We start from the raw sequence: 14,199 nt of genomic DNA, 5'->3' as shown, positions 1-14,199 counted from the left end.
ATGCGCATTTAAGTATTTCTCCTTAACAGAACCACAATCCTCAAGAGAACAAGAGAGAAATGTACTTACATTTGGTGCAAATTCAACCAGTCTTGGTCTTTGTAACCGTCTTATTGAGCAGAGGGGTTGAAACTATAGCCCACAGCACATGAACCATTTATTATTGGTCTTAATGATCTACATGGGCCCCTACAAAAACTTTTAAAAGATTCCTTGGGGTTCCAGTTTGTAAACAAATTCTTAATATGTGCAGTATTTAATTAAGGTGGGGTGTGAATAAACTATATTTAAATCATTTCAATCAATATTCATGCACCAGCCCTGAAGGAAAATACTCTACTGATCAAAGGCGCGATCGTTTGTAAATTTCTTGAATGAATCAAAAGTTTGGGCATCCCTCTTCTCGACTACTTTAACTATACCACCTTAAGGCTGAAGGAGTTTAACTATACCACCTTAAGGCTGAAGGAGTAGGAGATAAAACAACAAAACCAAAAAAAAAGTAGGGCTCCACGATGGAGTGAGTGGAGCGAGCAGCCGGCGCTGTGCAGGAAGCTGATGAGCGGCGGCGTGTCGTTGACACCGCCACAGTAAAATGAGAAGAAGAGACACCTTCTTCACTCCGTTGTAATTCCCCCACTCGCTGTGAAAACGTCTCAGAGCTGATTTCTCTACAATCCCTGTCAGACTCTGCTTTTATGCTCGTAACCAGGTGAGACGGTGTTAGTGGCAGGAGGCTGAAGGGCTTTTTAAGTCAAGAGGGTTGTCCTGTAGCTCTCGATCAGACATTCACAGCAGCTTTTCTGCCAGACAAACGCAATCAGCAGAGGCGCCGCACAGGGACGCCATGATATCGAGGTGACTACTTTATGATGACCCCCCCATTTTCAACTGAGCCATATTTAGATGTGCGTGTCTGAGTTGGAGAGCTTCTTCCATTAGGAATCACTGTGGTGGGTTTCTTTTTGTTGTTTTTAAAAAATATATATTCTAAGATATTAGCCTAAGTAGTAACATTACCATTTCAGTGTGCCATCTGCTGTCGAGCTATAAACCAGAGTTTAACTCAGAGTCGGTTAACATGTCAATGCACTGCAGCTTGTGGCCTTTAGTTTTTAAGAGCACAACGAGACCACCATATGTGTTAATTCAATTCAACATGATGGGGCTGCGATCAGCTGCACATGTTGTGCTCCCAATAAAATTGAGGTGGTAAAACCTCCATCATGTTCCACGATTTGACCACCAAGCATTACTAATACGATCCAACTGCATCAAGAAGCACTATATGGCACTATTTTCCTCCGTTGTGCAAAAGCGAAAGCCCGGCACGTCACTTCCAACCAGAGTATGTGCATTCAGGGGATCCTGGTACTTTTTCAACACTACGGAGATTTATAAGCTTTCTGTTTAAGATCTTACTTAATCTAATTCTCGACGATAACAGTGGATTACTCGCATAAAGACGAAGACTCAGCTATGAGAGGGGGAAAAGAAAACTTGAAATGCAGAAGTTAGAATGACAAATGTGGAAAATAAAATCATGTCATCTGAAAACTGCTGCAATTTTAGATTAAGAACTTCAAATCAAATCATTTATAGTTATATCAAAACCATATGACATTTATTGTTATTGTTTAATCTGCAGATGTTAGTTACTTTTTTTCCATCTTTGTCCAGCTTTGGACCCTGTTTCAGAAAGAATCAGGTATTACCGACTCAACAATAGAAGAGACTAGACTAAAAAGATACAAGTTCTAGACTAGACTGAAAGAGACAAGACAAACTTTAGACTACAGTAGAAAATAAAAGCTTTAGGTTTGACTGAAAGAAATACGACCAACTTCAGATTAAACTAGACAAGAAAATATAAGTTCAAAGAAGACAAGACAAGCTCAAGAGAAGAAACAAGCAAAACAAAATCTGGACTAAACTGGCTATAAATTTGCCAAGACAGGTTCTAGATTAGAGGATACCATGGATCAGACTACACTGGCCTAACTTGAGATTTGAGTGAAGTAGAAAATACATACAAAACTAGATTCTACCAGACAAGACAAGTTCTGACGTACACTGGACTGGACAAGACAACTTTAAGACAAAACTGGACAGGACATACTCGACAATGGACTAGACTGGAAAAAGGTTAGGCGAGATTAAATAAGCTCAGGGCTACACTAAACTAGACTAAACAAAAAGAGAACTTTGTGCTTGTGAGATTTTCTGTCTATGTACACTGACAGTCACCAACTGCAGCTTACTTAATTGAGTTTAAGACATTTTCTTTAACATTCTGCTTTGTTCAGGTAAAACCTATATGAACTTTGGAATTTCTTCATTTCTGGCCGGCTCAAACAGTTCTTACTATATCACTGCCGTTGTTGGACTGTCAGTTTCAGGAAAAGCAGGGAAAAAACCAAATGAGATCATTCAGTTTTTAAAACTTCCTGCCAGATAAAGATGAGCTCAGTGCGCATTCATCAAAAAAAAAAGAAAAAAGCAGAGGCCTTGCGACAATAAATCCAGCCGCTGCACTTTTCCGTGATCACAAAAATGTCAGAGCAGTCGGCGAATTGAGTTAGATGCAACGGCGAGCGGAGATAGTACAAGCTGCATATCTGACTCCTTCCTGCCGCCTGTTTGAAGCCATTCTGTTTGGCCTCTTGTTATTTATTTATTTTTTTTCCTAATCTGTCTTTATATAAGATATGGAATAATCTGAGCCACAGGGATGAAAGCCCAGGCTGCACAGTTGCATTTTGGAAGCACTGACTGCTTCGTGTTTTTTTGCTTTTCCGTTCTCCATACAGTGAAATGCCATGCAAACAAACACGGCTAACCGCCCAGAGGGCCTCTCTCTCCACTTTTCAATGGTCACTCCTGGTCCAATCTGTTTGCAGCACATAATGCTGAACCCTCGGCAGTAAAACGAGAGGACACAACATGTAAACAGACGTTGCGATATGAAAGCCGGCTTTGATTCCAGGCCTAAATTACATGTTTTCTTTCTTCGCTAATGACAATTCTGTTGATGTTTTGGTTGTTTCCCCTCAGTTGAGCAGCATTTACCCTCTGGATGACATTGAAAACTGCTGCCGCTGCTGCCGTTTCAACGTGAGTAATGAAATAAAGCGTTAATTTGACTCTTTTTCAGCATTCGCCCCAGGTCAGTGATCTCCTGGGGCACCAGCTGCTGCCCGTGGCTTAACTGCAAACCGTCCATGAGGACGAGAGGCAAAGGAAGGAGCGGGGAAGAGAGGCAGGTCGAGCAAACCGCACCTGACAGCACCTGAATGCAGCATGGAAGTGTCAGGGACTGCAGCTGCACTGTGGAGTTTATGTTTTATTCAAGCGTTTACATTTTGAGTATTTGTCCCGCGGCTGATACTGATGCATTGCTGTTGTAATACCAGTGGCCAAGGTTGAAGGTCAAAATGGTCCGCATCAGCCTGCGGGACTTCCTACAATGCAGTAATATAATCTTCCAATCTCCCAGTCCAAACAGACAACAAACTGTGATAGGGCCAATGCTAATGTCACTTTCAGAGCACGGCTGTAGGCGTCTCACTGGTAACCAACACGTTTTGGTTGTAATAATAATAATACACTTTATTTGTATAGTGCTTTTAAAAACACTCAGACACTTTTTACATCATGATAAAATCAGCAAGAATAAAATGGAGAAACATCATTAAAACACAGCACAGATCTCTTTCTTTTAAGTGTTTTTATGACTAAGTATTAAAAGCAGTTCTGAACAGGTGAGTTTCGATGAGATACTTGAAGGTGTTGAGTTCCGTACAGTCACGGATGTGTTGGGGCAGGGAGCTCCAGAGTGTGGGGGCAGATATGGAGAAGGCTCTGTCGCCCCCAGGTTCGGTGTTTTGTTCGGAGCGGGCGGGAAAAGAAAGGCTTGCATCAGAGGAACGGAGGCTGTGGGAGGGAGTATTGCGGTGGTTGTGTTTTCCTGAACTTATTAACTCCATCATGTGCATGATTCATTTGCATGAATATGTGCATTTTGGACTAATTTCACATTTTCCTCAAGCACGGCTGCGTTTTCCCAACTGACTTTAGTTAAATGATTTACATGCACACACATATCAACATTAAACCCTCGCTGTTTTCTGTGGAGTATGCCACTGGGGGCAAGATGACGCATGTTCAGCGGAGACTCTTTATAGCTGACATAATGATATAATCTCTCAGCTAATGGGGAAAAAACACACATTTTGGTGTCACAAATAAGGCCTTTAATTAAAACGGCAATGTTAATATTTATCGGCTGTGCACCCAACATACGGAGCAAATCAAAATGTGGCATCAATAAGATACGCGGTCATTAAGGCTGGTGATATGAATGCATATGAGCAGCAGAAATATTGCCATCACACAGTGTACACATTCAAATGTTTGTTCTGGGGTAAATCTATCATCACTCCGGAGCCATTCAAATGGAGCTGGCAGATCTGTATGTGTGTTCCCCACCCCGCTGTCATTCTCTCTCTCTTCTGGTCACAAGTGATGAAAACATTAATCTAATCTGATCTAATCTAATCGGAAGAGCCACACACAAGACCGCCACATGTCTCACTTCATGGATTAACAGCAAAGTGGGAGGCGGAGGAAAAATAAATCGAGTCAGATTGGAAGTGATCATTTGAAAAGCTTTCTGTGCGATAGGAAAAAATAAAAAAATAAAAAAAATCCAACAACACAACTGTGAGCAACCTTCCTATTATGGGGAGTTGGTGACGTTACCCCCAGCAGTGGTGATAGCTCGCCTTTGAAGCTGGAAACAGACCCTGGAACGTAATCCCGTGAAATATAGTTCTAAATAAAGATGCATCAAAATTTCATTAGCTGGTGCCCAAACCCTGCAAGCTCACTTTCACTAATTTCAGCGGGTGACATTCAACCTCTGTACATCGATCCGATATGTGAAGTAAAACATTCTGACTGATTAAGACTCCCAAAGACACTTAATCCCTCTTTCCTCTGCAACCCCGGCAGCAGCAGAACATGCCTCATTCATTAAAGCCACATTACAATTCTCACATTAAACAAACAACAGTTAGTAGCTAGTGTTTCATGTCACAAGTCATGTGTGTGTTCGCTGTTGCCATGCAGCCGGGGAGCAGAGAAAGGTCACAGGACCAGCGGGAAGAAACAGCAAGGAACGTGCAATCATGTGGACACGTTGTGAAAAAACCGCTCAGTTTTCTTTATTCCTGCAGATTTATAGCCTGTAGCTCGAGGTGGACAGCAGACAGCTCATCAAAATGACTGACAAGTGCTGGGGAGGAAAACTAAGGAGGAGGAGGATTGAACAAACGAGGCGCTGTGTGTCATAAGGAAAAAAAAAAAACATGCATGTCAGATCATGGAAAGAAAACCAATGACCTTCATGCAGTTTTACAAAGATTTATATCAGTCGATGTTGTGGTTTAAGTGATAAGGTCGATGTGTTTAGGTGGTGTGCCACCTCATCTCCGTCCTCTCATGTGATTAGGAGAATGTTGGGTACCCTGCTTGTTAAAAGTAAAGAAAAACCTGCTGGAATAAACCACAAGTGACACAGAAACCAGATCCCTCCTGGACGAGCACGCATGAAGAGACCTACATTACTAACACCTCACCCCAGTTATACAAAAGTGAACTGGGAAAAGGAAAACAAAACAAAACGAAAAGCTATAAAACTGTGCAGAAACTTGAAGGATCTCTGAGATGTTTAGTTGACATTTCTGGGCTACGATGAACACACAGATGTAATTTCAAAACAACACAATGCTCAGTCATCTCAAACGAAGACTGTTATGTGACTGTTTAAAGCAGCACTCATAAATATCTATGAACTGAGGATGTGACACTGCTACACTGGCTGCTCCACACCGAGGATCAAACTTTTGACCCGCAGATGGAAACAACAGCAAATTACATTCACAACGTTGCTTCTTTATGGGAAAAATGTAAATGTTTTAGTTATAATTAGTTCTTCTGCCTTTAACTGAACTAAATAAAATCTACTAGAGAATTTACAAAAAAGGGCTGAGGCAACACTGCTGTTTTAGGTAGTTTTAGTGGAGTAGGCAATTCATCTTATTACTGTTCCTACTTTCCTCCCATCCTTCTCCGCACATAAATATGAGTAACATTACACTGTTGGAGCCACTGAAAGCCAAAGGTTCCCTAATACTTTTTTCATTTGTCTTGGTGAAACAAGATCATTACGACACTGCATAGCGACAGATGATTATTTAAAACCAAACTAAGCGGAAAAATAAACACTTTAATTTCAGAAAATGCAAACATTTCTCAGAAAAGTTTATAAGATGGTTTCACTCTCCTTGTATAAACCTATTCTGCCTTGAACCAGCAGGGGGCGATCAAGTTGTGTTCCATCCACTTTGGATTAAAAAAACAAAAAACAAAACAGGAATGCAACTTTTAACCCAATCACCTATTAAAATATCACAAACTTTATTGCTCTAATTCAAAAATAGGTGTTCAACTCCACACAGTTAAAACTTAGGCCTCCGTTTACGTAACGACTTTTCAAAATGAAAATGCTAAACTTTTGTTTTATTGCGTATTATTGTGCCCGTGACACCAAGTCGTGGCCCAACATAAAAACGACATTGTTTTCTGCGTTTCTGCCATTTCTATGTAAATGGCCATCATTTATTAATGCAAAACTTTTCTGAGAAAATAAATTCTGTTTAATGCACAAGTGCTTCTCATGTAACTGTACCACCGTGTGCTGCAAACAAAATTTATTGGCGGGGCATTGGTTTTTTTCATTTTCCATAATCAAAGGCTTCAGAAGGGCAGTGCTTTTCTTTGCGCGAGCACAAAAACAGCACCACTTTTAATCTAATTCAGCCCAAGCAGGAAAACACAATCTGTCGTCAAATTTGCTACTGGAGTGTACTCCAGGAAGACCAAGGCCATGTGTTTTAGACAGCCACATTGCACTTCTGCTGTTGTCATGACAGTTGTGTTTGGAGTTTAATACCACCCACCCCTCAGCGAGCTGAGAGCTCGCCTCGTCTTGCTCACAAAATCTGCCCGACTGCCACGCAGTCCGGCGGCTGGAATGCTCTGCTGGATGTCAGAGTGGCTGCGATTTTATCTCTGGCCACTGATTATTGACCAACACTCACTTAATCTGCACAGCAAAATCACAAACTTTCTGGAAATAGAATGCAAAATCAATAGAGCGCTGGAGTCAGTCAAATCGACTGCTGCCCTCAGTTAATAAGAGAAGTTCCACTGAACAGAGCTTTCATTAGGCAGGGCGAGTGACTTGTGTGAACAAGCTGATGCGTAAGATAAATGAGATTGAATGGCATTTAGTAGCAGCAGCTAGAGAAAAACTAAGAGCATATAACTGCAGATACGTATGTACACCGGCACTTTCTATGACATTTAGCATATCCGAGAACATTTAAATAGGTTATAATGCGCGTTCTGTGACACGTGCAAGACCTTTTCCTCTATATTTATAGAGTACTACTTTGCACAGCACCTCTAAGAAACAGTAGAATTAATGTTTCCCTTGACATTTGATACCTTCCCCTTCCCTGTGTCAGCAGTAAAGGCCCCTCTTCATCACTTTCCTGCCAAGTTTTGCTGTCCTCAGGCTCCATTACAGATGCTGTCATTGTCACATCCTACTGCATGTCCAGGACTTGCCGCGTTTGGAGGCTGCCTCATCAAAATGCTGCTGCCGTCTGCACTGTTAAAACTAAACAGTGTACTCTCAGACTAACTCGGACGTCTCCAGCCAAGAGACTGATTATATCCACATTGGTCTCGCAGGCTTGATCAGCGGCCCCCCCATCCACTCTGGGTGTGTTCTCTGCATTCATTAAGCTCCAACACTACACGCATGATTTAGAGCTTTTAAACTGTAACTGCAGTCAAACGTCCCGGACTTCGTCCAAGCTGCTGATTCCCTCAGATGAATTTTCTTCTCACGTTGTCTCTGCTGATATATCATCAGCTAAGTTTATCCACTCACGGCTGCAATATATCGTGATCTTCTGAGATTTGTTATTGTCTGTTTGCAGATCCTTTGTGACAGATTACTCCTCATTTCGCTGCTTAACACTAAAGCCAGATGCAAAATCTGGAGAGAAAAACATTTTTCATTCAGTAAACAAAACTGTAATTTTTTTTTTTTATTTCATCATAGCTGTACTGATGCAGGATCTTGGCATAAAATATGTATTGCACTGTGATTATGTAGGAGGTGTATCCACCGTAAAGGGTTAAGTCACTCGTGTATTTAAGGAGAGTAACTTTATAATAAATGGTTTAATTGTCTAAATAAATAACATAAAAGTTTGATGCTATGTATTGCTTCACATTTTATCATGAAAATTGTTCTCGTTCTTCAGCAACTCAGTCATTGACTACAATTTCCAGCAATGAGTCAGTACTTTAATCTCCGTCTCCATCGTCACTTTCCTCCGTCACTGACGAGAGCAGTGTTGGATGACTGTACTCTTCACACCTAGAAAACATGACATCCAGGGTCTGTTCACACTTGTAATGCGGTTTTACGGTCTGGACGACAGCAGAGAGGAAAAGTCCTCAATCAGTGAGTTTTCACACTGACATGTAAACAAAAGGTGTAGTGGACGGTTTCTATTTTACATATCATGCAACAAAAACTTCTATAACTTGCAGAATAATGTGTAATGAGTTGAATTTGCACATTGGAATATGTCATGGAAGATGTCTAATAATCTCCATATTTCTTTGACCACGTTGACTTATTTTGCCCAGGATGGTTCTTGATGATGATGAGGATGACGATGGGCACCTCTGGTATAATAGCAGACATCCTTAGATGTTGTTTTACCCCCATAGTAAGACAAGAGTGTGACTTGGGCAAATTAGTTGTTTGTTTTTATAAATGACTCAGGCCATTAGTTTAAGAGGATGACAATGTGCAAACTTGTTAAAACAACAGTGGGAATTCATCCAGTACACACACCAACAAACATATGGTGCAAAGAGACAGTGGATTACATTCAGTATGTGGTCTGTTCAGAACTGAGAAACACTGCTTAAAACATTGTCCTCTTACACTTTGCACCCCAAAGTTCAGACCGCAGCCCATCACAATCCAAACATTTGAATGAGATTCAACCTGCCAGCCCGCTCTTAAGCCTTCTTGAGAAAAAGTTGGCTTGTACATCCAAATTTAGGTTGGAATATGTATATATAATCTATTAAAACTATTGAGTACAATTGCTTAATCATTGAGAGGAAGCATGAACAAATACAAAAGCAATGCATGACGTCAATTTGATTTTGTAATATTTCAAGAAATCTAGTGGCAACACTGCAGACTGACATCAATAATGTAATTAATCCTCCCCTTGAACTCCCAAGAAACACGTCTGTTGAAATTGAAAAACCTTTGAAAAATACGAAAGGCTCTGGTAAGATGGCAGCCCAACATGGTGGCATCTGTAAAAGAATACAGTCATATGATCTGACCCAAAAGGTTGATTTAATTTACTAATGTGCAAACAAACAATAATCTGTAATCATCTTACCTCAAACTTAAGCACATCCTAGCAGGCCCATTTGCACATATGTTTCTTGGTTGTATACAGCACTAACAAGAACGAAGATGAGGAAACGAGGCTTAATTCGAGGTGACATATAACTCAGTTACTTGACCAAAAAATATTGAGTTGGGACTACTGCATTATGCTTCTTGTAATGGATCCTCTTCCAGCTTCACGCTGGACCTTTAAAAGTAATTCTTATCGCCAAGTAAACACACTGTGACGAGTATAAACCTTTAAAATGCCAATTAAATTTGCCTCCTGGGACCACTGCAGTGTCCTACTATTTGATTATAAGAGACGTCTCAAAGGCCAGTATTTTCTACAGTCGGCGCACATTATGACGCAAGAGTCACTTAGTATTAGGCCGCTTCAATCACGTAGACTTTAACCTCATCGACATTACATTAGAAAGTCCACAGAGTGCAACACATATGATCGCACTGTACCAAAAGCTTGCAGACACACTGTTGCACAGCCTTTCAAGGTCGGTCCAAGGAGAGCGAGCTACGCGGCGCCGCGATGGCAGCCTGTTCATCATGATTGGATCAGCATGCTTTTGCGGGGGGGTTAACACATCCCAGCATGCACTCTACTCCCCAGACGCCGCTCGCTTCCCTACGCATACATAAGTAATCGAGTGCAAGGCCCCTCGTTGTCGATCAACAGCTCAGAGCTACAGACAGTTAGATATCCAATTACTCCTTATGAAGGTCGAGATGCACGGGGGGTCAATGTCGGATCTGATATTTTGTTAAGACTGTAATTACCAACGTGTTGTTATGAGCTTAACTACCATGATGACGAGGTGAAATATTGATTGCCGTGAAAGATGGGAGGAGAGGTTGCAGGTCCACCGTTTCATCACTGTATGAGAGTTTGTCAAGGACAAACTCCACATACAATGAGAGGGTAAGTGGTGCGGCAGGTAATAATGAAGGTGTTTACTCTGCGTATTGTTTAGAATTGTTTGTCATGAGTCACGCCGCGACATTGCCACCAGGCCGGCACTTTTCCACAATAGCGTGGCCTCCCACGCAGTCGGATTAGCACGGTTCCAGGCCGAGCTGTTCACTCTGTAGCGTTGAATGAGGGGAGAGGAATCAACAGTGTGCCTCGATCCAGTCCGAACTCAGATTGTGGTGATCTCATTATAGGTCCCAGTGAAAGCAATTACCGGTCCACCCGTGTCACAACGCCGCTTCCAGATCTCCATCTGAGCTACTGCAGGCATTGACAGTTATTTCCAGTTCTTGTCGCGACAGCTAAAACCAAAAACAGCTGGAGGAAGCCCAACTTGATGACCCAACATGGCTGACATGCGAGGACTGAGGCCAGATTTAGCTCTGTGACAGATATCTAAGCAAACACCTCCACAGCACAGGAAGTTGATGCCAAAAGGCTACGACTGACAGACACGGGGTCATACTGATTATGTTTCACAGCGACAAGAGTGAGCAACTATTGTGATCTCAAGATCGTGTTGTTACCTCGGTAAAGCCGTGCTGTTTGACTATGGATTCAAACAGCAACAAAGAGAAGATGTCTCATAATAAATAACCAGGGTCACACAGCTGAAAGCAGAGTAGCAACAATGCTTGTCCTCCCACACTGGTTCACCACACCACAGCCAGAAGTCCTGTTGGGAACTTTCTTTTTTTTTGAGTTGGAGGAAAGAAATAGAGAAAATCCAGAAACACCTGTGGAAAGACTGCTTTCAGACATTAACTCTGCAGTTTCAAGAGCTTCAGATTCTACCAGTACGCGTCACTGAGATCAGACACAATCACTAACATACAAACAGTAACACGCTAACAAATCAAGAAGAAGAAAGAAAGCATACTGTACTACAGTGACTCCCTTGGTGGAATAATTGATCTGCTATTAACCCATCATTTCCTTAGTTAACCTTAACTACACATACTCGGAGCAGTGGGTTACATTAATGAAGCACACCGGGAGCTGCTTGGGTTCAAGGGCCTTGCAGTGGGATTTGAACCCGCACATTTTTGAACCTGCTTCTCTCACATCCAGGCCATCACCGCAGCTTTGTCTCAAGGCCAAGCTACATGCTTGCCGTTTCTGATTATGCGGGACTGCTCCCGGTAAAAAAAGAAACGCTGTCTAAATAATGCTTCACAGCCAATTCAAAGGGATTTACTGCTCCTATGTTGTGCAGCTAAAAGGAGCAGCGAGAGCGTCTGAACATGCAAATAGGAAACACAAACTGAAATCGATGTCACTTTATAAATGTTTCCATCTAAAAAAGAAAGACTCAGATTAAGTATGCTCCAGTTACATTTAAATGAGCATGTAGACAAAATCAAGCTGTTCGTCTCTGACAGTCAGAAGGAGTCTGCGTCGTGCTGAACTTCTGGATTCATCAACCATGTCCACACACCTCAGGTAAAACTGCCGTCAAGATGCTTTGCGTGGTTACATTTTAATGAAAGTTTTGTAATTATTCTCTTGCACTGTAATTACAAAAAAGTGCTGCTGGAGGGGGTGGGAGAGGGGGAAAAAATGGAGGCATAGCATTATTAAAACCTCATAGATAAAGCCACATAGATATCAGACAATAACACTTCAACAACTTCAGCAGTTCAGCTACGAGGAGAAATAGAAAAAAAAAAAAAAGGCTTTGTTTCATATTCAGCGAAAATGTGAACAAGCTTTTAAAGGCTTTGAATTTCAAAATGGAAGCCTATCTCAATCATTTTTTAGTGTATCCGTGTCATCGCCTGTGCTGACGCAGCTCCCCAAGGATGGGAGGGCTGGCTCGGTTTAATCATCTTCTCACTCGCAGTATGGAGATGGCGCAGCGTGAGGAGACAGGAGGAAGCAGCAGCACTGTGGCGGCGCTCACTCTTATTCACTTTGCAGTACCTGGCGTGATGCTCTCACTTCGCTCGGTAAACTTCTGACTGTAAACACACACTTGGACTTCTCACGCCGGCTTTTGACTTGATGAACAATACTTCAAATGAACCTCATGAGGCAAAGGAGCAATCGATAACCCGCCAGCGCTCGGGTGACTTCACTTTGTCGATGTAAATCAAGACTTGAAAGGTGAATGATGGTCTAATCTCACTGCGGGGTTCTCACATTGTGGATTCTCCTGCCATCTTCACCACAGATGAACTCATTGTGAGGGTAAAGGAAGAACAGAGGAAAACTATTTTTAGGATATAAGTAAGTGTAAGCAGAGGTTATGATCAATGGATAGAAACCGGCAGAAATCTGACAATTAACAATGGCTTTGATAAAACATTGTCCAAAGAAATGTTGATGTTGTCTTAGAGATGTAAAAACTAAGCTAGTTATTGTACATTTATAAATTTTTTTAATAACATTTAAACATCCTACCTCATTAACCTCGCTTCTCAAATTCTTGATTCCAGAAAATGTTAAACTTTGATTGCGTTGTGGTGGTCTGTTTACATGACAAAGGTGCTCGGAGCCACTGAAAACACAACTTTTAAAAAAAAAAAAAAAGGCTCCCAAGGTGGAACTTTTTGATAAAGCTCCAACTCGGTGGGAACGATGGGAAAACAACTTTTCTGAAACACTCCTACTGCGCCTGTGCACCAAAGGTGTAGTCAATATTTCTTCTGCACATGTGTGAGTAGATAGACAATAACAACAATGGCAGCCAGAGTGTCGTGACTCCCAGTCCATATACTCCTGGGACTTGGTACATTTATAGTTGAGAGTCGCACGGATAATTAATCCAAATTCATCATCTGTCCATACGAATGTACGTGTACTTGTCATGTTTATAGCGCCTGGGCATGTGTTTTTTTTTATTTGAAAAACAACCAACAGCACCCACTAGTGGCCCTACGTCAAAACTGGACCATATTCAGCATTTGCCGTTTCTGTGGAAATGGGCATCACTTTTAAAACTTATACGCGCAACTTGCATTTTCACTTCAAACGTCGTGAAAACGGGGCCTTAATTTCTCATTTATATTACTGCTTTTGAGGGATTCAGTGGCAAAAGCCATAGTTCAACATCAGGCTTAAGGGACCTTTATTTGACGTTTGAATATTATCCCTGTGTGTGAGTTCTTCAGTACTCCAGTTTGCTTCCACTGTCCCTAAACGTGTATATTAGAGTATATTAATATACTAATGTATAATCACGTATAAGTCCAAGAAATGAATGGAAGCTGTTGTCTGTGATAATAATATAAAAGCTACTGTTGCTGGAAGGAGTTCATGCACTTCTTTGTTATAAGGTGATCTTGGAACACTAAATGCGCTTATAGAAAGTTAAAAATTAAAGTAAAAAAAAAGTTAAAAAGTCATATTCCTGCAACGATTTTTTGATGTTAGGAAGGCTAGTTAGAACTATGTACATACTCCTATGGCTCCTTTAGTATGTCACAGTTTAAATTCACAGAGTCTGACAATTACAATGTACTAGACAAATAAACACTAAGTTCTTGTCTTTGGTCACTTCCAGTTTTAGATGTGAGATTTTTTCATGCTGGACACTCAGTGGCCTAACCTAAATTAGTCCCCAGATTTCTGCAATTCAACTTGTGTTCCAATTTTTAATAAAAGTTGAAGAAAAGTCCTACAAATTTGTCTCACGTAGAAATGCGGC

General features: G+C 41.3%; 1 protein-coding gene across 2 annotated transcripts in view; it reads right to left on the bottom strand.

Moving 5' to 3' along the window:
• oxr1a (oxidation resistance 1a) overlaps positions 1–14,199 on the bottom strand; it is a 175,774-nt gene that overhangs the window by 146,759 nt on the left and 14,816 nt on the right. The window lies entirely within an intron of this gene.

The sequence above is a fragment of the Lipophrys pholis genome, assembly GCF_963383615.2.
Source record: "Lipophrys pholis genome assembly, chromosome: 9".
Classification (NCBI taxonomy): domain Eukaryota; kingdom Metazoa; phylum Chordata; class Actinopteri; order Blenniiformes; family Blenniidae; genus Lipophrys; species Lipophrys pholis.
Note: the sequence above shows the minus strand (reverse complement) of the source record. Positions and strands in the feature narration are given on the sequence as shown.